Genomic DNA, 25,854 nt, shown 5'->3' with positions numbered 1-25,854 from the left:
GAAGTTGGCCATAGAGGCAAAAACTCACAATGTACTTGAAGCTGTATATTCCTCTGAATAGTTGAGCAGCGGAAGGACAAGAGGTCCATGTTGCAGGATACCCAAGGTGCAGGAGCGGAAAGGCCTTGAGAAGCGAGTGTCCAGACTTCCTTCTGGTAGGGTTTCAGGAAGAGAGAAAGACAAGAACCCGAGGAGCGGGTGTCCAAGTAGGTAGTGCGGTAAGTCCCAGGAGAGTGTAGAAGCGGAAGAGCCCCCAAGGAGCGGGTACTCGATCTTCTACCAGGCAACAAATACCCCGATGGGTAGAGAGCGATGTTCCAAGTGGGCAGCTTAGAAGCGGTCAGAGAAGCAGGACCGTAATCCTTGCTAACTCAAGGCACTATTGGATTCTCGGAGTCTAAGTACCCAGAGGTACAGACATCATGCGGTGGGGCCACCCCCGAGGTTCCTGGCATGACGTAGTCAAAAGCATGGGTGGCGTGCACGCGCGCACCCTAGGAGACCTCAGGGAGAACATGGCGAATGCAATTGCCCATGCTGGTCCGGGGATGCCAGGGAGCTCAGCAAACTGCAGCAGAGGCAACCATCTTTCCCAAAGGTGCTGACAACAGGAGAAAAGAGGTAAAGCAGAGAGGTCACAGCCGTCTGCAACCGACAGACATAATACCAGAGACTTGGCCCAAATCAGCCAGACATCCAAATATGGGTGTACCAGGATCCCATCCTTTCTCAACTCTGCTGTCACCATCACCATAACCTTGGAAAAAGTTCTGGGAGCAATGGCTAGACCAAAAGGCAGCACCCAAATCTGATAATGGCACCCCAACACCACAAAATGCAGAAACGGTGCTCCAATCAGATGGGAATATGGAGATATGCCTCGGAAAGTTCCAGGGAGGTCAGAAATTCCTCCGATTGCACTGCCATTATCAGCGAACACAATGTTTCCAGGTGAAAATGAGTCACCCGCAAATGATAGTTGACTACTTTGAGATCCAGGATGGGACGAAAGGAGCCCTCCTTCTTGGGCACAATGAAATAAATGGAATATCGACCTGTATTTTCTTGAGGTGTGGGCACTGGGATTACAGCCCTCAGATTAAGGAGCCTTGACAATGTACACTCCATTGCCTACTTCTTCTGCGGGGAGTGGCAGGGAGACGCCATGAACACGTCCTGAGGAATACTGCGAAAATCCAGCATATAGTCCTCTTGTATCACCTCCAGGACTCACTGATCCGATGTGATTTCAACCCATCTCTGATAAAAGAGAGAGAGGTGCCTCCAATTTCCTGTTCCTGGGAGTGGGTCGTCAAACCTTCATTGGGAGGCTCGGGAGGTTCCAGTACTTGAGCCTGCATCCCGCCTGGGCTGTCTGGGATAAAAGGACTGAGATGTACCGAAAGGTAGAGTCCTCTCAAAGGTCACTCCTCTGTAGGGTCGAGAAAGCTTGGAACACCTGTTATAACCCCTCATGCCAAAGGGGAGCGGCGTTAGCTTCTTATCTTCTGGCAACTGAGGAACCGGGGATTTGCCCCACTTCTGGCCAGTTTCTCCAACTCGCTCCCAAGCAAGAGCGAGCCTTTATAGGGCAATTTCATAAGATTAGCCTTGGAGGTTGCATTGGCCAAGCAGTTTCTCAGTGATGACCGACACCTAGCCGCTATTACCAAAGCAACCCCTCTGGCTGAGATGCGGACCAAATCGCAGCAGGCATCTGCTAAAAGGGCAGCAGCTGGCTCCATAACTGCCCTGAAATTCTCTTATAGAGTCATTGACCTCCTGAGAGAGACGTAAACAAGAGCAAGCCACCAGTGAACAACAAGAAGCTATCTGCAAGGTCATTGCCACTGCTTCAAATGCTTGTTTAAGGATGGCTTCAAGCCTCCTATCATGCACAACCTTCAAGGCTGCTCCTTCCTCCACGGGGATAGTCATCTGCTTAGAGATGGCACAAACAAGCGCATCCACTTTCGGAAAAAGCACTCTCTCACTACTGGACCCAATGAGTACATGCCTTCCAAAGTCTGACTCCCTTTGAACCTCTGGGGCGTCCCACTCAAGATCAATCAATTCTTGAATGGCCTCCATAACAGGGGAAAAAACAAGAGGCTTTATGCAAAAGAAAACAAAATGGGATTTTTCTTTGGCTCAGACATGGAATCTACCCCAGGTTCTCCCAGCATCTTTAATGTCTGCAAAATCAGAGTCGGTAGCTCATCTCTATGAAAGAACCGCAACATAGTCCTATATGGTTCCAGTCCTGGAAGAATTTCCCCATCCTCCAGAGAGTCAGGATCGGCTTCATCATCAGTACCATCCGGATTCCTATCAGGAGGACCTGCTGCCAGTCTAGGTGTACTTCAGCGCTTAACAATAGTACCGGACGAGTGAGAGGCCACCGCCTGTGATTCTAACCTGACAGGATTGGCCGGGGCTGAGGACTGTGCTTGAAGAAAGGATTGTAATCCTTGAAAAAATTCTAGCCAAGGAAAGGCAGAAGGATCCATGCCAAAACCAGAAGGCAGCTGTGCTGCGCCCACTGAGCTACTGTCCCCGCTGACGAACCAGTTAAGGGAGTTCCAAGGTCAGGCGCCCCTTCTGACATGTCCTTACCCAGTCCATTATCAGGCTGGGAAGAATCAGGCTTAGTAAATTCAGAGGAAGATAATTCTCCCTGAGCCTCTAAGCAGTGCTGGCACAAGTTAGAGGGCACTCCAGGCTGAGATGCCAGAATATGACAGGTAGCACAGAGGGAAAGGCGCTTAGGTTTCATAGCCACAGGTGCCATTAGTCCATCAGTATGCTTAACAGGCGACTGAAGATGTGCATCCAGCTGAATTCACACTGCAAAATTTAGGGGCACAAAATTTAGGGGTCCCAAGGCTAAGTGTTACAAAACTTGGCGCATTTTCACCGCACCAATCTTAAGCGTGCAACCAATGCGTCCCAGACTGTGCGCACAGGCAGCATGCCCAAAAGAAACTGGGCACACAACTTGGACGCACAGCCATATGCACTTGCACACACTGATGGTCCTGAAGAGGGCAGCCTAACATGCAGAAAAATGCATGCGAAAATGCCGCCGTGGCCTACCACGCAGCACACAGAAAAGAAAGCCTAACAGCAGGGCCTAGCCCACCTGGGCTGCTCAACCCACCAGGCTACCCAAGTCCCTTAACCTCCCATGGGATCGGGAATGAACATCAGATGGCGTGCCGAGCACAGAGACTGGAGGAAAGGGAAGGCCTACAAACAACCCTTCTGCTCTGGCTTTCTCTTTTTTTTTTTTAAGCTTACCTGAGCTTGCCTTTCCTGGCTGAGTACAGAGATGGTCTCCAGTAGCGGCTTCCTGCACTCGCTGCCTTTCAGCTGTTTTAATCAACTAAGTCCACGCCGGCTGAGAAAACCAGCTACCGGACCAAGGCACTCATCTGAGGGACTAAGGAAATCACTTCAGGAATTCTCATCTGGGGGAGGGACCATTTGGTATCACCGCAGGAGAGCAGGGCGAATTAAATCTCCTATTACTTCTTCTCTAAAATTTGAAGCAATCCTCAGTAGGGAAATGCACATCCACTATCTGCTGGAGACAGAGAATACTGGCAGGCTGATGTCACTGCAGGATTATATATACTGTGACGTCAGTTTGCTCCATTTCCTACTCCTGGGGGAATTCTGCGCTACTGCGGAATGCAGAATTTACGCAGAATTCCTCCTTCCCACAGATTTCCTCCCTCACCTTGCAGATTTCCTCCCTCGTCGCATTTCCCGCAGATTTCCACCGTCGTCGTGCAGATTTCCTCCCTCACCAGAAGACAATTCAAAACCGGAAGCGCACGGATAGCGGCCATCGCGAGAGTAGGGGCATCGCAGCATGGCAGAAAATAGCAGAGAAGACCCTGGCATGTCGTGAATGGAGCACGTCCCACGACACGCACTCTGTTCGCAGCGAAGATGAAGGCCCGGTGCACCATTCGTGGCGAAAAGGGAAGGCCCCCGTGTGCTGCGAACGGCGCGCCCGGGCCTTCATCTTCGCCGCAAATGGAGCGCGTCCCGCCGCATGCCGATGAGAGAGAATGTGTGTGTGAGAGAGGGGAGGATGACAGAGAGCATGGTTGGTAAGGGGGGGTTGGGAGGGTGACAGAGTGCAGGAGGGTGTGAGAGAGAGAGCATGGGAGGTAAGAGAGGGTGGGTGGGGGGGATGCTTGAGTGTGGGTTTCAGAGAGAGGGAGCCTATATGAGGGGAAGGGGATGCCGGTGAGAGAGAATGTGTGTGTGAGAGAGGAGAGGGGGGTGTGGGGGAGGGTGAGAGACAGTTTGGTTGGTAAAAGGTGGAGTGGGGGGGGAGGATACTTGTGGGTTTCAGAGAGGGAGCCTATATGAGGAGATTGTGAAGGAGTGTGTATGTGTGTGAGAGATTGGGAGCTCGTGTGTATGAAAAAGGAATCGTGTGTATGTGAGGGTGCTAGCCTGTGTGAAGGGATTGTGTATGTATGAGGGTGTGTGTATATTTATTAGAGAGAGGGAGGGACAGAGGGAGCCTGTGTGAGGGGCAGTACTGAGAACAGGGTCAAAGTCTGGGACTGGCAATAGAGTGGAAGGGGTTGGGCCTAGAGGTGAAGGGGAGAGATACTGGCAGGTGGAGGAGTTGGGGCCTGAGAGGGCAAACTGGCCAAGGGAGTAAGGAGAGCGAGTGGAAGGGACACTCTTACAGTGAATTTCTAGGGAAATTCTGCTCAAAATATTTAAAATTCTGCAACTTTAAGTAACAGCTTTTTTCTGTAATAATTTAAAATGTAATTACTTAAAGACTCATGTAAATTGTGTTATTTTGACCAATATAAAGTTTGCAGAATTTTCAGTTTTTGTGCTCAGAATTCCCCCAGGAGTAATCTCCATCTGCTGGTGGAGGTGCATAACCCACTGGTCATGAATTCATCTGTCTGGGTGCTAGAAAAGTGAAAGTTCCTTTTGACAGATCTCTACTGGTGCTGAACTCTTAAACTGTTTACTGGGACCAGTTAAGCAGGACTTCCCTATCTACGATGTCTAGTGTTTAGCGTGTTGTAGCAGTTCCGGATAACCATCCAAAGGAATCTACAGTGAGGGGAAGCTTACCAGCCTTCCCACAACTCCACCTTTCTGTCATGTAAGTTGAGTAAATGGGGAAACCCAGATTATCATGTGATATGGGTATACCTAGTATGATGGCTAGAGCAAGTGACTGGCCTGGAGCCTAAGGACTCACTAGACTACCAGGAGGGGGTAGGGGAGGAGCTAAGATGGGTTGGGGGTGGTTGCCATCTACTGTTGGGAAGGAGCCAGTATTTGGATCTGGGGGGTACGTATTTGGATAGGAGAGTGGGGCATCATGGCACTCTGGTGGCAGTGGGGGGGGGGGGGGGGGGGAATCTTCTAAGACACCCGTGGGTGACTTTCACACATTTGGGGGGGGGGGGGGGTGTCGGGTTATTTTGGGCCATTGTGGCCCTTCAAGAAATGGCAGCCCTGGGTGAAGGGGGCCACCATCCTCAACTTTTAATTTTCGCGCTGTATTTTTTTCCACCGGGGAAAGTACCACATGGTTTCCAATGCTGCGGTATCCAGTACTGCAGCTTTCGGAACCCCCATGATGTACAGCGTTTCCTCTCATGGGAAAAATACCACGGGTTAGTAAATGACTCCCTTAGATTGTAAGCTCTCTGAGATAGGAAAAGACCACTTGAGCTACCAATGAAAAAAAGGCATGAGCTAAAAATAAATATTTAAAATTGACTTGTAATAAATAGGTAAAACAAAAAAAAAATTGGTTACAGCTATTTAAAGTCACTTAATCCACACCCCCCTCCCAAATACTACATTATGCACTTTAAGATCAAATCTGATCAGCTTTAAAGAATAAGCTACTCTTTTTCAGTTCTCAGAGGCCAGTCACGCATAGCAACAGTTGTCAGAGTGCAGATGTGCAGGCTGCGTCTCTTCCAGTTGTCGTCGGAGAATCAGGGAACCACAGGAGAGCTTGCTAGCCAAATGTCATTTTCCTGACATAAAACTTACTTTGTGCCAAACACAATACATTATCTATTCTAGTGACCACCGTCACATCAATGAATGTCTAATTGCTAATATTACAGAACATTTCTATAGGGCTAATAGATATATGTAGCACTGCACTGATACATATAGTTCCTACTCAATGGAGCGTATAATCTAGTTGAGACACACAGGCAAATAATTTTTAGTAATCACATAAGTAGTACAGCAAAGCATGTTTAATGTGAGAGTGCTAAGACCAGGAAGAGTTAGGGATTTGGATTTCAAATCTATCTCAAATTGGTGGGTGGACCTTTAATCAGGACTTACACATGGCCAGAGAAGGGAGCAAGATGCACCAACTCGGGAGGCTCGCTCCAGGCAAAAAGTGTAGAGTCTGGAGTTAGCCATAGAGGAGGACATAGATAGGAGCAGCTTGCATGATGAATGGAGGTCATGAGAAAGGATAGAGAGAGAGAGATAAGAAAGGAGACATAACGTGGAGCTGCAGAGTGAGTGCACTTGTGAGAAGTAGTTTGAAATGAATGCCTCTCTGTTGTGTGTGCGCACTCTCTTCAAACCGTCTATATCTATTCTCTATCCGACCTTAGGTGTCTCTCTGATCAGGAATAGTTATAAACTTAATTCCTGAACATATTTATATATCCACGCCAAGGATTAGGATTTATTCTAGTTCGTGGTTTTGGGGAGTACTTGATATTTAGTGTTGAATATGTGGATGTCAGTATCTAAGTTCTAACTCTACCCAGCAGCACAACACATCTGCTGCTTCTGTTTGATGCACACAAAAATTCCAGGGCTCTTTTATACATTCTCCCTTGAGTGGTTATTTAGAGTGCAATTTGCAAAACTGTGGAGGCAGATGCAAAGTCCTTGGGCATGTTTACCCACGGATTTTGCACCAGTTCTCAAAGGGAAAGTAGACAACAAACTTTCCGTTTGAGACCTGCACAAGGGAAAAGTATCTGCAGAGATATGCACCTACTTTATCTGGCCAAACAACATGCATCATTTTTGAAAATACAAGCATATGCATGTTGTTGCCTAATCCCCCCGCCCTCCCCAAGGAACACTCTGTGAAAATGTGGGTAAAAGTATGTGAATTGTGAGTACTTTACCCAAATACAGGGTGGGCAGTGGCAAGGTTAAGCATAATGGGCTGCAAGGGCTGTTTTTCAGAAAAGGCACAGAGATTTAAATCTCCTGGTGCCTCTTGAAATTATTACAGCTCATTGCCCTGCACTTACAACTGATCTTTAGTATTGTTGTTTTAACTTTTGTTCTGTTTTAAAAAAATTGAGAAATTACTTACCTGATAATTTTGTTTTCCTTAGTACAGACAGATGGACTCAGGACCAGTGGGATTATGCTCCTCTGCCAGTAGAAGGTGACAGAGCAAGCTGACATCACAGTATATATAACCCTGCAGTGATACCAGCCTGCCAGTATTCTCTTCAAAAGCAACTGTGGACAGACTAGCAAAAGCTTGATAAAAAACATGATGCTGGCTCTTGGTTCCTCCCTGGCGATTGATATAGGCCACCATCGACGCGTTGTCTGACATTATGCGAAACGCTTGATCCTGCAGCCTGTAGCTAAACTGCAAGCATGCCAGCTGTACCATCTGGGCCTCCAGGTGATTGATGTTCCAGCGGGACTCTTCAGCATTCCAACATCCCTGGGCCATTAACTCCTGATAGTGAGCCCCCAACCATGGAGACTCGCGTCCGTCATGAGTACCAACCAGGTCAGAGAGGACAAGAGAACTACCTTTCTAAGATGATCTTCCTGTATCCACCACTCGAGGTGGGAGCAGAATTCCATTGGCAAGCGGAGCCAACTGCATAGTCCTGAGATTAAGGGTTCCAACGAGATAGCAGAGAGCACTGAAGAGGACGCATATGCACTCTTGCCCAGGGTACCACTTCCAGGGTAGCCGCTATCAAGCTGAGCACCTGTAGATAGGACCTCACTGTCGGGCATATGGTGTTCATCAACCGACACACTTGACACATCAATTTCTGGATCCGAACTTCTGATAGAAAAACTCTGTCCTATCCAGTGCAGAACTAGACCCCCAGATACTCAGACGACTGGGATGGCTGAAGATTGCTCTTGGACAGGTTCACCACCCAACCAAGCTCCTGCAATAAGGAGATCACCTTGTGTGTCACCAGGAATTAGTCAGTCATCTAAATACTGGTGCACAAGGATTCCTTCTTTTCATAAGGCCATCACTACTACCACCAAAACCTTGGAAAATGTTCTGGGAGTGGTAGCTAGACCAAAAGGCAGCACCTGAAACTGATAATGGCACCCCAACATGCAAAACGTAGAAAGCATTGGTGTTCCAATCGGATGGGAATATGAAGGTAAGCCTCTGACAGAATCAAGAAAATCAGAAATTCCTCTGACTGCACTGGCAATATCACAGAGCATAAGGTTTACATGCAAACATCAGTAACTTTCAAGTGACGGTTGACCCTCTTGAGATCCAGGATGGGACGAAAGGAGCTCTCCTTCTTGGGCACAAGAAAATAAATGGAATATTGCCCCATACTTTCTTGAGACATGGGCACTGGAACCACAGCCCTTAGTCTGAGGAGCCTTTGAAGCTTGAACTCCCTTGCCTGCTTCTTCTGCAGGAAGTGACAAGGGGACACCATGAACACATCCCAAGGAATACTGCGAAATTCCAGCGCATACCCTTCTCGTATCACCTCCAGGACCCACTGGTCTGACGTGATCGTGACTCACCTCCGATAAAAGAGAGAGAGACGTGGCCTTATTTCCTGTTCTGGAAGGTGGGTCAGCAAACCTTCAGTGGGCAGCTCGAGAGGATCCACCACCGAAGCCCACACCACTCTTGGGCTGTCAGGGACGAAAGGACTGTTTCAAGTTCTGGGAAATCAGGACTGGCAGCTCATCTCTATGAAAGAACTGCAACATGGTTCGATATGGTTCCAGCCCTGGAAGAATTTTCCCATCTTCCAGGGAATCAGGATCAACCTCATCATCAGTGCCATCCAGATTACTGTCAGGAACACCTGCAGGGAACAGAGGCGAGCCCTGGCGCTTAAGCATAGGACTGGAAGAGGGAGGAGCCACCAGCTGAATGGGGGAAGCAGAGGACTGTGCCTGAAGAAAGGCTTCTAAACCTTGAAAAAATTCCATCCAAGAAAAAGCAGCCAGGTCTAGACCAAGCCCAAAAGGAAATGGAGCTGGTCCCACAGAACTGCCCTCGCCAACGGAGGAGCCTGTCAAGGGAGAACCAAGATCTAGTGTCCCCCCAGCCAAAGCCGTGACAACTTATCATCCGAATGGGAAGAGCCAGGCTTAGCAAAATCCGAGGAAAACAACTCTCCCTGAGCGTCTGAGCAGCGCTGACACAGGTTAGAAGCCAGTTCAGGCTGAGAAGCCCTAATATGACAGGCAACACAAATAGGAAGACGCTTAGGCTTCTTGCTTACTGGTGCATTCTCAGTGGTAAGTGTGCGTCTGAATGGGTCGTGCTCAAAAAAGAAATATGTCCAAAAAATAAGCACTGAGAAGAAGGTGCGGCAAGGAGCATACACAACCTGCACGCCAGTTTGTGCATGTAAAAAACGCATTAAGAAAACCTAGCACACAACATGGTGTGCACAGTGTGTCGGCTCTGTGCACACCAACAGCCTATAGAGCGCAGGAGCACATGCACAAGAGCGTACGAAAATGGCTGCCGCAGCCTACCTGTTGCGCCCCTCGGTCGCAGAAGACTGCGAACCTTGTTGCTCACCTCTCTTTCCCCTGTGTCTGCCTCGCAGGGACAAGTAGCAACCTCCACTAGTGAACGCCGACCTCTGCGGCGTCTTCCGAGCAGCGTGGGCGTGGCTGACCGCCATTTTCCAGCAGGTATTACCTAGGGCGCGCGCGTGCGCCTCCTAAGTACACATCATTGCGGGAACCTCGGGGGCGTGCCCTCCCGATGACGTCAGATGCCTACAGTACTTAAACCACTCGGCCCTTGGCTAAGACGAGTTAGCAAGGTCTTCCTACCTACCTAATTCTGCTCATCTTGGACTTCCTATCTCCGCAGTTTAGAAGCTTGCGTCTCCTGCCTAACCACCTTCGTGGAGCTGCTGGATCTCTCTGTGAATACTTCTCCTTTTACTGCTATGCTTGCTGGATTCTACGGCGGTGTACCCCGCTCGCCGGGACACTACCGCCTCTCTACAGCCAAGCCTCTCCTCGCCCTGCACAGCTGTTCCTGCCTCATCTCGCTACAGCTTCCTCAGGCTATTCCTCTGCTTCTACCATCACAGACTCCAGACTATCGGAGCTACACTCTGAGGACCTTCCATCGCCTGTGGGAACTCCTGGCATATCCACTCTACGGCAATGACCAGATACCATCTACAACAGCACCATTGGGGTATTCCTTCTCCTGCACAAGAACTGTGTTTTCTCTTTAACCCCCGCTTTGTGGGCTTACCTTTTCTCCATAATAAAAACACTCCACCAGGGTGTGCTGTGTACTTGGACTGAGCCTGCCTATGGTGAGGCCCACGGGGCTCCTCCCTGTGGGTGGAGTCAACCCTCACCTCGGCCAAAGGGTTCACAACTATCCAGCTCATAACACTACCATGCAGCATGCAAGAACAAAGCCTATGCACGGGGCTTAGCCCACCGGGGGCCACTCAACTCACCCAGCTGCCCAGGTCCCCCACCCCAATGGAAGCGGGAATGACCGTCAGTATGGCATGCCAAAAATGGAGACTGGATGAAATCCTGAAACCCCTCTAACTGTCTCTGATTCAGGTTAAACAACTTTCTTTTCTTTTTTTTGTAAACTTTACCTGAGCTCAGCGCTTACCGGCTGAGTATATAGACTGTCTCCGGCTGCGAGGGGAGAGGGCATCTGCTGTCACTGCTGAGCTCGGTCTCCTGCACCCACTGCCTTTCAGCTGAACTAGCAGCTAAGTCCATGCCGGGAACCCCAGCTACCGGACCAAGGTACCCCGCTGAGGGACCACGGCAATCACCTCAGGAATTCTTAACGGGGGGAGGGAACTTTAGGTATCACCGCAGGAGAGCAGGGCTTTCATTTCCTGAATTTAGAATTTCAAATTTCTTCTTCCAAAAAGCTCAAAGCAATCTCCATAGGGAGATACACACCCACCATCTGCTGGAGACGGAGAATACTGGCATGCTGGGGTCACTGCAGTGTTATGTATACTGTGATGTCAGCTTGTTCCGTCTCTATCTGCTTACAGGGCAGCATAAACCTGAGTTCATCTGTCTACACACTTGGAAAAAAGACTTTAGCCATTCATGATTTGATTCTAGGCCTGATGTTGTCATGACTGTAGAAACTTGGTTTTTAGAGACCGAGGGACCTGTTCTGGTTGAACTCTGTCCCTCCAGCTATATTGTAGAATATCTACCAAAACCTGGAAAGCAAGTAGAGGGACTGTAAGTAGTATTAACCATTTCTGCTAGCAATGTAATTGTTGAATCCAGGAGCTATTAAATACATCGCATTAACAAGAATATGATTGACTGTACAAGCGATAAGCCCCTGAGGCAGCCGTTATAAACGGCGAAACTCGGCCAGAGTCGGGCTATAGTTCTTTTACGTCTCCACTTCAATAAAGGGGGCTATATTGTTCTTTTACGTCTCCACTTCAATAAAGGATTTGAAAAAGACCAAAGGCATCTATTTTCTTGTATTTCCTAACGGCTTTCGTAGATCGCCTACCTTTGTGTTTTTTGGGACCTTCCCTTTATTGGATAGGAGAGCCCGCCAGAAGCTTCGCAAATCTGCATACCATGGCCTCCTGGACCAAGCTAGTGCCACCAGAAGCACCATCCCCATGTGACTCTCGATTCTCCGAATCATTCTGCCCAACATGGGCCATGGGGGAAAGGCATATAGAAGCTTGCCTTCCAGCCACTCCTGCATGAGGGCATTGATGCCCAAGGACTTTAGATCTCTCCTGCGAATGAAGAAGCGAGAAACTTTCGCATTATGAGATGTTGCCAGCAAGTTTAGAAAAGGGAGGCCCCAGCTGTTACGAGCGCGCGCGGTCGTCTCCAGCGGGTGGTGAGCCCTTGGGCCACGGCAGGACTCAAGGAGGAGCCCAAAGCCACACCGTGGGAGGTGAGCTGAGCAGGCATGGGGAGCCAGGCAGGAACAAAAGCAGGGAGTCCGACCCTCAGCCGGACCTGCACGCCCATGGTAGCCAACACTGGGAAGTTGACTGATGAACGGTCCTCCGACTGTTCCTGGCCCTTTCGGACCTGCCGCTGGGAACGGCAATGGGCAGCAGGCCGGACAGAGGCGAGGGCAGACAGAGTCCTTACACTGAAGACATCGTAGACAAGGCAGGTGCAGACATCGAAGAGGAGGGCTGGAAGGAGACACGGGCACTGTCCCTGAGGGCGCCCTACTCAGCCCACCCATGGGACTGAGTCGCGGACCACCCCGTCCCATACGCGCCCTACACAGCCCAGGAAGGCTGGTCGCGGACCACGTTGGGAACAGGAGAGCGCAGGGAAGATCCAGGCGAGCAGGAACTCCGATGCCGGGAGCAATGACATCCAAAGCCCCTTCGGCTGGCAGGCAGGGAAGCTCCAGCGCGCAGGGAAGAATCCCACCTGTTGGCCACTCCAGGGCCCAACAGGCCAGAAGGCTCAGGAGCCAGACAAGACGTAGGGCAGAACAAGCGGAACTGGATCAGGACATCAGGAACACATCAAGGCAGACGTCAGTAACATCAGGAAGCAGACATCCGGACTGAGACAGGACAAGGCACCATCAACACAGGCAAGACCACGGATGACCTGGATCGAGGAGAGGTACAGGCAACTGTAGAGCCCGATCCGAAGGCCAGTTGCAAGTGACAAGAAAGTCTTTATATACTGGAGGTTGTAGGCAACTCCCTGGGAGGAGTTTGCCAGGACCGCCCCTCGCTGGCCCTATAAGTGGGGTAGAGAGCTGCGGGCCGGCCCCTAGGAGAAGGGCGTCGCCAAACAGGAAGTCCAAACGCCTGCATGCAAGCCACAGGCAGGCCACAGGAACAGCTAGGCCTCCCCGGCCCTGGAGCAAGTCCCGGATGGTGCACAGGAGAGGCCCTGGCTTCGAAGCGGCCTCCGGGAGGAAGGTAAGATACCTCCTGTAGCGCAGCAACAGGGGGAATCGCAACACCAGCGGACCACTATAAGCTGGAATGCCTTGTTTGACAATTCCCATTCTCCTGGATCCAGACTCTGTCTGCAGAGAAAGTCCACTCTTACATTGTCTTTTCCTGCAGTGTGTGAGGCTGAGGTCTCCTGAAGATATACTTCCACCCATTCCATGAGTTGGGCTATTTCCTGCAACACTTCCTGGCTCTTGGTTCCTCCCTGGCGATTGATGTAAGCCACTGTCATTGCATTGTCTGACATTATCCACACTGAATTGCAAGCATGGCAACTGAACAGCACAGGCTTCTAGCCGATTGATGCTTCAGAGAGACTTTTCTGTACTCCAGCACCCCTGCACTGTCAACTCCTGATAGTGAGCCCCCCAACCCTGGAGGCTCGCATCCGTTGTGAGTACTAGCCAGTCCGGTGTTCATAGGGAAACTCTCTTCCTTAGATCTGCTTGCAATCCCCACTGTGGTTGGATGCTGATCTCTACCTGTAAGTGAAACCATATCAAATAGTCCTGAGACTGTGGATTCCAAAGAGCAAGAAGTGTGTGCTAAAGAGGACACATATGCGCCCTTGCCCACAGAACCACATCTAGGGTGGCTGCCATCAACCTAAGCACCTGTAGATAAGACCACATCGTCGAGCATATTGTTTCCGTCAATAGTTGCTCTTGCGCCATCAGCTTCTGAATGCGGATAGCCGACAAGAACCTCCTGCCTTGCTTCATGCTGAAATGAACACCAAGATACTTCAGTGTCAGGGATAGATGTAGATTGCTCTTGGCCAAGTTCACCATCCAACCTAGTTCCTGTAGCAAGATCACCTTGTGTGAGACCTGAAGGCTCTTCTTCATATGCTTGGCTCGAATCAGCCAGTCGTCTATGTATGGGTGGACCAGAATGCCATACTCTCTCAACACTGCTGCTACCACCACCATGACTTTGGAAAAAGTTCTCGGCAAGGTGGCCAAACTGAAGGGCAGTGCTCGAAACTGACAATGTTGCCCCGCAACAGCGAAACGCAAAAACTGTTGATGCTTCAGCCGGATGGGAATATGTAGGTACACCTTTGACAAATCCAGAGATGTAAGAAACTCCCCCGATTGTACTGCCATTATCACTGAGCGTAAGGTTTCCATGCGGAAATGAGTTACCCACAAATGACGGTTGACTCCCTTGAGATCTAGGATGCGACAAAAAGAACCCTCCTTTTTGGGCACAACGAAATAAATGGAATATAGGCCCATGTTTTCTTGTGACATGGGCACTGGGACTACAGCCTGCAGGCTGAGTCATCTTGACAATGTACACTCCACTGCCTGCCTCTTCTGCAGAGAACTGCAGGGAGATACCATAAAAATGCTCAACTGGAACAGAGAAACTCTGGAGCATAACGATCTCTTATCACCTCCATAACCCATGGTCTGACATGATCTTGACCCCCCCCCACCCATCTCCTGTTCCCGGGGGTGGGTCAGCACATCTTCATTGAGAGGTTCAGGCGGTACCGCCACTCAAGCCTGTACCCCATCTGGGCAGTCTGGGACAAAAAGACTGAGACCTACCCAAAGGTCTAGCCTTCTGAGATGCTGCTCCTCTATAGGGTCGAAAGCATTTGACCCCTCATGCTGAAGGAGCGCGGCACCTGCCTCTTTTCCTCTGATAACTGAGGAACCTCGAACGCACTCCACTTACTGGCCATTTTTTCCAGCTCACTCCTTTAAAGGCAATTTAGTAAGATTAGACTTTGAAATCGTATCTGACAACCAATTCCTAAGCCATAACTGATGCCTGGCTGCTATTACCGAAGCCACCCCTCTGGTAGCAGTGCGGACCAGGTCGCAGCACACATCTGCCAAAAAAGCAGCTGCCGGTTCCATCACTATCCTGGAATTCACACCAGATTCATCGACCTCTTAAGAGAGAAATAAACAAGAGTGAGCCACCAGGGAGCAACAAGAGGCTATCTGCAAAATCATTGCCATTGCCTCAAAGACCTACTTAAGGATAGCCCCAATTCTTCTATCTTGCACATCCTTCAATGCCACTCCCCCTTCTATAAGGATGGTTGTCCCTTGGTGACGGCACACACAAGTGCATCTGTTTTTGCAGCTGGATCCAGGGGGTACAGCCCTTCCAAGGCTTGGTCCCCTTTCAAATTAGCTATTCTTGAATAGCCTTCATAATGGGGAAAAAACATGAAGCTTTATGCAACAAAATTAAAATGGGTTTTCTCTTTGGCTCAGACATGGAATCAGCAACCAGCACCCCCAGCATCTTCAATGTCTGGGAAATCAGAGCCGGCAACTCATCTCTACGAAAGAAACACAACATTGTTCTATATGGCTCCCATCCCAGAGGAATTTCCCCATCCTCCAGGGAGTAAGGATTGGCTTCATCATCCGTGCCATCTAGGTCCCTATTAGCGTGACCCGCAGCAGGTCTAGACATATTCCAACGTTTACCCGCAGCACCAGGCATGCAGGAATCCACAGCCTGTGATCCTAAACTCTTAGGATTGGCCAGGGCTGTTGACTACGTCTAAAGAAAGGACTGCAGCCCTTGAAAAAATTCCACCCAAGAAAATGCAGATGGATCCATACCAAAACTAGGGGGTCCTGTGCCCACTTGAATTAATTTCCCCTGCTGACGAATCAGTTAGGGCAGCCTCAAAACCAGGCAAAACCTCTGGCAGTTCCCCCTCCTTTTCCATTCCCGCATCATGCTGGGAAGGACTGGGCTTAGCAAAATCAGTCGGAGACAATTCTTCCTGAGCTTCCAAGCAGTGCTGACACAAGTTAGAGGAGATGCCAGGCTGCGATGCCCGAATAAGGCAAGCAGCACAAAGCACACCTGAGCGTCCACTTAAGCGCATACCTGGGTATGCAAGCACGAACCATCAGACACTGATTCAGGGCAGCCTTGTGCACAGAAAAGCACGCAAATGTCATAGCAGCCTACCATGTGGCGACCAAGCAAAGTCTGACAACAGGGTCTAGCCTAAAAGGCCGCTTAACCTGACAAGCTGCCATGACTCCCCAAGCTCCCCCGGAGACGGGAATGGATGTTGGATTGATGCGCCGAGCTCGGAGACTAGCAGGGGGATGGAATCTCTAAAGTTAACTTCCCTTTTTCTTTTTTCTAATACTCTTGAGCTCAGCCCTTCCTGGTCAAGTACAGAGTTGGTCTCCAGCTGTGGGGAGAGAGGGCAAAGCACCACCGTGCTTAGCTTCCTACACCTGCTAGCCTTTCAGCTGTTTGTCTCTCTACAGCTAAGGCCACACTGGAAAACCAGCTATCTGCAGATATCACCTCAGGAAAACTCGACTAAGGGAACATAAGGTATTACCACAGGAGAGCGGGGTAAATTAACTTCTTTCTTTTTTTCTCCTTCTACAAATCTTTTTTTTTTTTTTTTTTTTTTTTTAAAGCAATCCCCAGTAGGGATATGCATGTCTACCGTCTGCTGGAGCCGGAGAATACTGGCGGGCTGATGTCAGTGCAGGGTTATATACACTGTGACATCAACTTTGCTCTGTCTCATCTGCTGGTAGAGGTGCATAACCCACTGGTGTGGATTAACTTGTCTGAATGCTAAGAAAGTACAATTGTCAGGCTAATTTCCTCAGCAGGAAGAAGCTGGACCCAGGAGAGTGGGAGCTGAGTTCAGAGGCTTTTCAATTGATAGTGGACCACTGGGAGCTCCTGGTGGCAGACCTAATGGTAAAAAGAGTGAATGCCAAGGTCAAGGTGTTCTTCACTCGACGGGTAAAGCCAGGTTCCTGTGGCACATATGCTCTCCTATGTCTGTGGCCTCAGGGCAGTTCACTATATGTCTTCCCACAGTGGCCTCTGGTGGGCAGGGCCATATAGATGATAAAGTGCCACTTGTCCATCGTAGTACTAGTAGCTCCAAACTGGCCAGTGAGGTCTTGGTATGCAGTTATGTAGACTACTGCTAGGTCCTCCACTACTTCTGCCCAAAAGGTAGGAACTTCTTTGGCAAGGCCTGATCCTAATGGGGATGCCAGAAACTCTCTCGCTTATGGCCTGGCCCTTGAAAGGGCATGATAGCGCAGCAGAGGTTACTCCTTGGCTGTAATCGCAACCATGTTAATATGTATGTGATATTTTGTATGGCCCTGGCCAGATTCCCTCCCCTATTACAATAAGCTGCTTTGCTTGCATGAATAATGCAAAGCAGCTCATTACTAGGCTATTCTATGTTAATAATTTATCGCTGCCAACTAAGAAAGAGGTCAGCCATGATAAATTAACACCTCCTTGGATTTTCTTAAATCTAACCTTGGAGTCCCGGGACCCTAACGTGGGTCCTGAGGCTCCTGTGTTAAATTTAAGGGTCCATGCAAAATAAAAAATTGGCAAACAAAAAAGTTGAGTGCAGGTCAGGGCTGACCTCCAGCTCAACTCAAGACCACCACTCAAGCCAGCCCCAACACCCCAAAGTGTAAACAACAGATGTAAGTCCATGCATGGTGACTGCACCCCCAACCCCCCGACCCTGTCCTCAATAAAAAGTGACCCCCACTCCCCTTTCTAATGGATGGTCAGTGGGTCTCTCCTCAACTTTTTTTGCTTGGTCAGTTTGTTTTCCTTTATATTGTTGCCTCTCTGTCTCAGCAGCCAGCACAACAGAACTTTTCAGTGCTACCCAAAAACAAAAAAAAGTCAAAGAAAATTGTTGACAAAATTTTCTTCAGAAGTGCTCAAGTATGACACTGGCCTCCCCATCCTACCCCAATAGTTGACTCAAATCATTAGGGGTATAGTGTCCCCCATCCACCGAATGTAAAAAAAAATAAATCATTGGTCAGGGGCAAGGGCATGTTTTCAAAATGGCGCTGACTGGGTTCCAGGCTAGTGAGCGTCCTGGGCCTCATCACAAGAGTGGCTTCCATTTTTGAAGGTTTGGGGGGAGGCCTGGGTTCCCACTAACTACCAATGCTTTTTTTTTATATTAAGGGGATGGGGAGGAGGGCACTATTCCCACAATGATTTGGGATGAGGGCCAGTGTCATGTTTGAGAACTTTGAAATGGGGAGGTAGGGGGCCTGTGTCATGCTTGAACACTTTGGAAAGGGGGATGGAGGGACACTAGAGGACAAGGTTGGGGGGCTGATGCCACATGAGGATCTTTGGGGTGTTGGTGCTGCCTCCAGTGGCGGCCCCAGATTGAGCTGGGGTCAATCCTGACCCCCGGCTCAACCCACTCAACTTCTTCCTTTTTCGTGGCATTTTTCTACTGTCGGTCCTATAAGGTGATGGCGGTGAATTGAGGTTGAGGTCGCCATCACATCTAAAGGGCTACTAGATGCATAGTTTTGTTCCATGGTGTGTTGCAAAGTTTTTTTGGGGAAGGGGCCTACTATTAAGGTGACACCCCCCCCTCCCCCGATAGGGGGAACTTTTCCGTGAAAAAACATCGCGACTTAGTGCCTCTAGTCATAAGTTTGTACCAGAGATTTGTCTAAGGTCACAAGAAGCGGCAGTGTGATTTGAATCCTAGTTTCCCTGGTTTGTAGCCCGCTGCTCTAACCATTAGGCTACTCCTCCACTTAAGTACATGAATGCCTTTAGGAAGATGGACAAGCTATTTGTGTTGTTTGGCAGTCATTGAGGAAAGAAGCAGCACTCAAGGCTACTTTAGCCAGATGGATCAAGGAGACGATAGCTTCAGCATACATGCTCACAGGCGCACAAGCCGTGACAGATCTGAGTGCTCACAATTTATTTACTAATTTTTTACTATACAGATATTCAAGACAAGTCTTATCGTACCGGTTTACATCAAACAAGGGAAAAAACCATCTAGACATGCAGAGCAAAAAGTTACATATAACAGGGGTGAGGAACTCAGATCGGATGAGAGCATGAGCAGCATTTTGGGCTGAGGCATCCTCAATCTTGCCAGAGGAAATCTGCAAGGCGGCTAAATGGTCCTCGCCATCTTCAGAAGATCCTTCAAGAATTTTCCTGTGGTCAGTGCTTTGGCAGTGAGCTACTGGGATAGGACCATAACCAAACCTTCCTTATAAGCCTAGAAATGATGTCCATCAGATATGAGGGAGGGAAATCCCATGCATGATGACTGGTCTAATAGGACTCAAGGAAAGAAAATTATTAGGTAAGCATAATTTAACCATCGTGTGTTATTGCTTGAAAGACTGGGTAACCTGGGGATAAGTAGCATAAGGGCCAGGTAGTTTGTTTCTTTTCTGTCTCTCACAATCATGGTCACCATTATGTGGTGTCCTACAAGAATCTCCTTTATTACTCATTTTTTTAAATTTTTTTGCAGCTGCTGAGTGCTACTATTAGAAATTTAATAGTGATAACTATAGCTATGCAGATCATGATCAGATTTTTTATCCAATGACCACCGAAGAATATTTATCAGAATTTGAATGCAACTTTCTCAGTAATTGGCAACTGGATGCAAGCCAGTTGGCTAAAACTTAATCCAGATAAAACTAAACTGCTGTTGGTGGGCAAAACAGAGATGCCTGCCACAAATTCTTGCTTATTGCTGGGCAATGCTAAGGCAACACCATGTCAGAAGATTTGCAATGAGGGGATCATCCTAGATTCTACTGAATCAATGGTAGACCAGGTCAACGCAGTATTCAAGAAGGCATATGTTAACTTGTGGTTGGTCAGACAACTGCTTCAATTTGATGTCAGATCTCTGATGGAAGTTGCGAGTTTTTCCCATCTTGACTATTGCAACTTAGTTTATCTGGGTCTTCTTATGAAACTGCTGGCTCAGTTGCAACTACTGGAAAATACTGTCACTAAGATTATTACTGGCCATAAGAGATAGGATCGAGCTAAACCACTTTTGGTTGCCTTGCATTTGCTACCAATTAACTTGAGTGTGTACTTCAAAAAACTCTTTCCATTATGTTTAATGGAGGGATATGTTCCAGACTACTTAAGTCAGTCATATTGCTGTTTGTAACTTCTGGGGGACTCAATGTATTTTCACAATACCTAGGAGGCAAAAGTGTAATTTAGGACAATTTGTCTGATTCTTGTAGTAAGTACTATTATTTAAGTGACAGAATTTTCGCAGAGTATTGTTTCAGTTGGTATTTGCTATTTTATTGTTATTTCACAGGCTTAGATCTTAAGCCAAGGTTACCAATTCTTAAGAACTCTGGTTCCAGGCTAGGCCTTGAAAGTCACTGGGAAGGGTGGGGATTGTTAGGGTATTGTGTAGCATATATATATTTTTAGCCTGGGTTATTGTGGGTTTTTATGGGATTATGATTATTGTAGCTGAATTTAGACGGATTTCATCTTGTTGTGTGGATTGACCTATCAGATTTTTTTTCATGTTCAGTCAAGATTGCTTCTTTGTGATATATCATATTGCTGTTGTAATTTGCCTTGAACTTGGATGGTCTGTGTAAAAATGGAATAGAAATGCATATTTAAATTAAAAAGCCCTTTTTTACTCAGGTAAATAGCTTTTGAAAACTTCCCTCCCAGAGACTGTCAAATGAGAAGTATCCACTGATTGTTAGCTAGAATTGATCATTTTTTTTCTAAAGATGACCTCACCAGAGGAGCTAAACCAGGGACCAGAAACTTTTTTTTTGAAGTGGGATGCAAAGATTTAAGTTGGGAGTGGTCCTTGAGTACCATAAACTGGTTGGCACGCTGATGCGCCAGATTTCTTTTACACAATTCTTTAATATTAGTTTTACTGATATTAATTTTTAGTTAAAATATTCAAGTTTTATAAAAATATAATTGAAATTGATATCTCTCTCTCCCTGCCCCCACTTTGCAGATACACCCCCTATTAGGAAAACAGATCAGGCCAGGCTGCTATAGATCCCTTCACAGGAACTACACACTAGCTAGCAGAATACCTCACCTCAGTCACACACGCAGAACCTTACTAAATACTATTTGAAAAAAGCAGACATCAGATAAATGATTAAAACTTCTAAGGCTTAAAAAATACCTGTTCTCCATATCTGGGAACGTTTGATTTCCAGTCTCCTTGAGATTGTCAGAAATTAGTTGGAGTGGAGAAGGGTGCATACAAAACTTTTTTTTCTCTCTCTTGCTTCCAACTGTAATCACATACAAATGCACTCTCTTTCTCGCCCACATGCAATCACTCACACGTGCTCCCTCTCCCCCACATGCTCTCTCCCACATGCAATCTCCCCAACACACGCTGTCTCCCACATGCAATCACACACACACACACACGTGCTCACTCCCCCCACATGCAAATCACGTACACACATGCTCTCTCCCATATGCAATCATACACATGCTCTCTCCCCAACATGTAGTCCCATATCTACTCTCCCCCAGATTGAATCACGTATACTCATGCTTTCTCCCACATGCAATCACATACGTGCTCTCTCCCACTCTCATATGTAATCACATATATGAATGCTGTCTCCCTCTCCCACATGCAATCACACACATGCGCTCTCTCTCCCCCACATAGCAACATAGTAATGATGACAGAAAAGGACCAAATGGCCTATCTAGTCTGTCCAGCAAGCCTCTTATGATAGCATCTGCCGCACCGTGCAGGATACCCCCATGTTTCTCTCAAGAATAGTAACTGCCGCTTCATGCAGTTACCTCCAAGAGTTATGATAAGATTTTAAGTATTACACTCAATCAAAACCGAGCAACTGTCAAACCCATAAATTTATTGCTAGAAACATTTTTACTGGGTGAGGAGCCTTCTTGATAATTCAGAAAATGCTGCTCGACATTCTTTGCTTTGGGACTTGGCCATAGAAACCATCCTGAGCTTTTCCCCTTCAGACTGTAAACATCAGGGCTATGCTGGTTGTTGTCTGCATCCAGTTCCCCTCCCCCCCACTGTCAAAACAGGGAGTGATGTTTGCAATTGCATCAAGGCTATTGATTGAGGGTAGTAGTGCCCATGCCTTCTGTTAAGGGCAGTAACAGCCACCGAGCAGGTTACTCCCATGCACCCTTTTCTTCATTTCTGTCCTCTAGCCTTTAGGGATCCACACTGTTTATCCCATGACCCTTTGAATTCGTTGACTGTTTTCTTCTTCTCCACCTCCTCCGGAAGGACATTCCAGGCATCCACTACCCTCTCTGTGAAGAAATATTTCCTGACATTGGCTCTGATTCACACCCCCCCCCAGTTTCATTACATGACCCCTAGTTCTTCTGCTTCCTTTACGACAGAAAAGGTTTGAAGTTTGTACATCATTAAAACCTTTCAGGTATCTGAGGCTTGTATCACATCTCCCCACACCTCCTCTCTTTCAAGGTGTACATATTTAGATCCTTCAGCCTCTCCTCATAAGTCTTCTGATACAGACCCCACACCATTTTGGACACTCTTCTCTGGACTGCTTCTTTTCTATCTCTATCATTTTTGAGATATGGTCTCCAGAACTGAACTCAGTGCTCCAGGTGAGGCCTAACTAAGGTTCTGAACAAAGGCATTATCACCTCCATTTTCTTGCTGGTTATTCCTCTCTTTATGCAGCCCAGCATTATTCTGGCTTTAGTTATTGCCTTGTCACATTGCTTCGCCGTCTTCAGACTGACAGATACTATTACCGCAAATTTCTCTCTTGGTCTGTTCAGTCTCACCCACGGTCTTTCCCATATGCAACAACACACACACTTGTGCATTCTCTCTCCCCCACATGCAGTCACATGTTTGGTCTCTCTCCCACCCACATACAAATCACACATCCACACACCGGCTCTCACTCAGGCTGATTCACCCACAGGCACTCTCCCCTCCAGCCACAGGCACTCTCCAGCCACAGGCTCTCCAGCCACAGGCTCACATATAGAATTTCAGGGATGGGATCTGCAGGTGGCTGCTAGATCCTCCCTCTCTCTCTCTTAGGCCACCACGGGACGGGCTCCATGGCAGCCTGTCGGGCCTCTTAGTCTTCAGCAGTTGGTAGGATGAGGTCAATTGGGGGTCATCGGCTCTTCCATCTCTCTTCTGCTGCATGGTGGCCTGCTGTGTCATGGGGTGGGTGGTAGCAGGATTTTCATTTAACCAAATGTCATCTCCTGTTGCTGTGGGATTGATCTCACAATAAGAGCTGCGAGGCTGACTCATGTGGCAGGAGATGACATTTGGCTAAACGTGACACCTGCTGCTAGGGTAGGAGGGCAGTAAGGAAAGGGTATTGCCAACCAGTGCGATGCCTATGTGGCTTGGGGCTGCCCTCTCCCATCAGTTGTGGCGGCGGCTGGAATGTCTGCTCAACTGCTTTTCAGTGCCATGCCATCATTACTGTGCCACTAAAAATGACCTTGTATGTCACAGTTTGCTAACCCCTGGCCTAAACCATCAATCAAACTCATTCTCAGATTACCTCTGGCTCAAAATAATATAACTAATATCAGTTTTGGTCAATTTCCAGCTAGGCACGTTTCTCAGAACAATAAAGAAATAAAATCAAACTTACTGTATTTTCGTGCATCTACTCCTAGGGGAATTCTGTGCAAAAAAATTTAGAATTCTGCACACAAAGACTGAAATTTCTGCAAAATTCTGCAAACTTTATATTGGTCAAAATAACACAATTTACAATGCAGTCTTTAAGTAATTACATTTTAAATTATTACAGAAAAAAGTTTTATGAAGGCAGCATCTCAATGTGAGCTTAGAAACAGGTGCTTCAGCACTGTCTAGCCTCAATAAAATGTCACATGTGACCTCGCTCTCGAAGGTCCCTAAACGTCTCTTTCCATTGACCCCCTCATTTATCGCCGTCCGAGCTTTTATTGCACAATCGGGAGCTTTCAAAGCTTTTCCATTCAACAGCAACTTACATTTCCATACTTCGCTGGATCTGTGCAGGGGTCCTTTTTTGATATAGCTGCCTTGAATCTGCCCGTCCGAATTTCTTAAGTTTCCCAATTAGAGTTTAATTAAACTGCCCTTTTTTATATGTAGCACCATGCTGCGTGCTACCTATTCTATCCATTTCCTTTCCGTTATTTTAATCTCCGGTTTAAAATAAAAACAACAACAATGTAAAACTAGGCAGGAGCCCTTATGCCTCCTCCGCTTCCTGTAGCTTCCCATGCTGTAAGGGCCCCTAGCTCCTATGATCTGGGTCTTTAGCTCCCTGCCTGTGGGTACATGCAGATACAGGACAGGGCAGACAGCCAATGGGACGAGAGGAGAGCCTGCTGGGAGGGCTTGGACATCAGGGAATATCAGGAGGACGCATACGGAGAGAGAGACCTGCCACTGTGAGTGTTGTCATTAAAGTTGCTGTAGTGTTAATTAATTGTACATTTAGAGATAAGAGAGGAACTGTAAATATTAAAGACAGGCGAGCCTGAAGCTCTATAGGAAGGTGGTTGGGACTCTTTAGAGGAGAGGTTTCCCACACCTAGAGAAGGAAACCCGTGCTGAGGAGGGACTCTAAAGTGAAGAGACTGGGAAGCCGTCAGTAACAGGACCAGGAGAGACAGGTAGGGCCTGAACACCGCCATAAGTCAGCCAGTGTGCTGAGAAGCAGCCACTGTTTGGACTGAGCAAGCATCCCTAGGGCTGCTGCAGTAGTGCAGCACAAAGAACTAAAACACTTTTTTCATGGGGAATAGTGAGACCAAGAAACAGTGAGTAAGCAGACTCTGCCCGCCACACTACTGTTAAACTGTGTATACAAAATAAAATGTGTTGGATGCTTCCTGCATGAATCCTCCTTTGTTACATGCTGCTTTTGAACCCATCACCTCGGGCAGAAAGGGAAGAAGAAACCCACACCTATAACAACAAAATAAAAACAATTAGGAGCCACTTTAGCTCCATTTTTCCTCTTTTCAGGACCCGTGTCTCTTGTTCCACTTCCAGGTTTGCAGGAATAAATTTTATTTTACCTGTTTTCCCTCCCCTACCTCTGTTTTTCTTCTGAATGCTGCCCCAGCTCTTCCTCTCCCCAGAAGTAGCTGCCATCTCTCTTCTGTCCTTTCTGACTTCTTTGCAACAGCTGCTGTTGCTAAATCTTCTCATAGCAACAGATTTAAAGGAGCCATGTACCCTCAATCTTCTGTGACTCGTTTTATTGCAGGTATATGCCTCCTTTAACAAATCTTCTAGCTTGGTTCTCAGTCTCTTCCAATTTCTGGTGCATTTTGCCACTGTCTGACTTTTTTTTTTCTCTTTAAAAGAACCTGCCATTTAATTCCTTCAGCCTGTTGGCTCACATATTCATAGTAGAGTTTTACCTTCTCTTCCTATTCAGTGGACCATTGCAGAATGAAGAGGTTGTGAGGGGTGTAGACAGGTGGAGGGTCCCACTCCCCAAATGTAGTGGTTGACCCTGTATAGCCCTCCAGGGGCATGGACCAGTTTGTGAGAATTCCCCAGGAACAGGGCAACAGCAACCCAGGCTGACCTCAAAAGTCCATTGCAGTAAAACAGCTCAAGTTTTCAGAATAGTGAAGTGTTGCTGAGTAACATTTCACCTTCCATAATCTTATTTGGTCATATCGAAGGTTTTTTGATATTTTATAGTTTCATATAAGAAATAATTCACATACCTAGCTTTAGGAATAGGCAACATACTCCTAGACACATGCCTAGAGCATCAAATTCTGAAGG

At 47.7% G+C, this 25,854-nt stretch overlaps 1 long non-coding RNA gene across 1 annotated transcript in view; it reads right to left on the bottom strand.

Annotated features, from left to right (window-relative positions):
- The window catches only part of LOC115095858, a 61,562-nt gene extending 36,344 nt beyond the window's left edge, over window positions 1–25,218 (bottom strand). Inside the window, exon 1 of the long non-coding RNA XR_003857894.1 lies at window positions 25,149–25,218. This is a non-coding gene — a long non-coding RNA (uncharacterized LOC115095858). The remainder of the gene's footprint in view (window positions 1–25,148) is intronic.
- Window positions 25,219–25,854: the final 636 nt, after the last annotated feature.

Source organism: Rhinatrema bivittatum, chromosome 7 (genome assembly GCF_901001135.1).
Source record: "Rhinatrema bivittatum chromosome 7, aRhiBiv1.1, whole genome shotgun sequence".
NCBI lineage: Eukaryota > Metazoa > Chordata > Amphibia > Gymnophiona > Rhinatrematidae > Rhinatrema > Rhinatrema bivittatum.
Note: the sequence above shows the minus strand (reverse complement) of the source record. Positions and strands in the feature narration are given on the sequence as shown.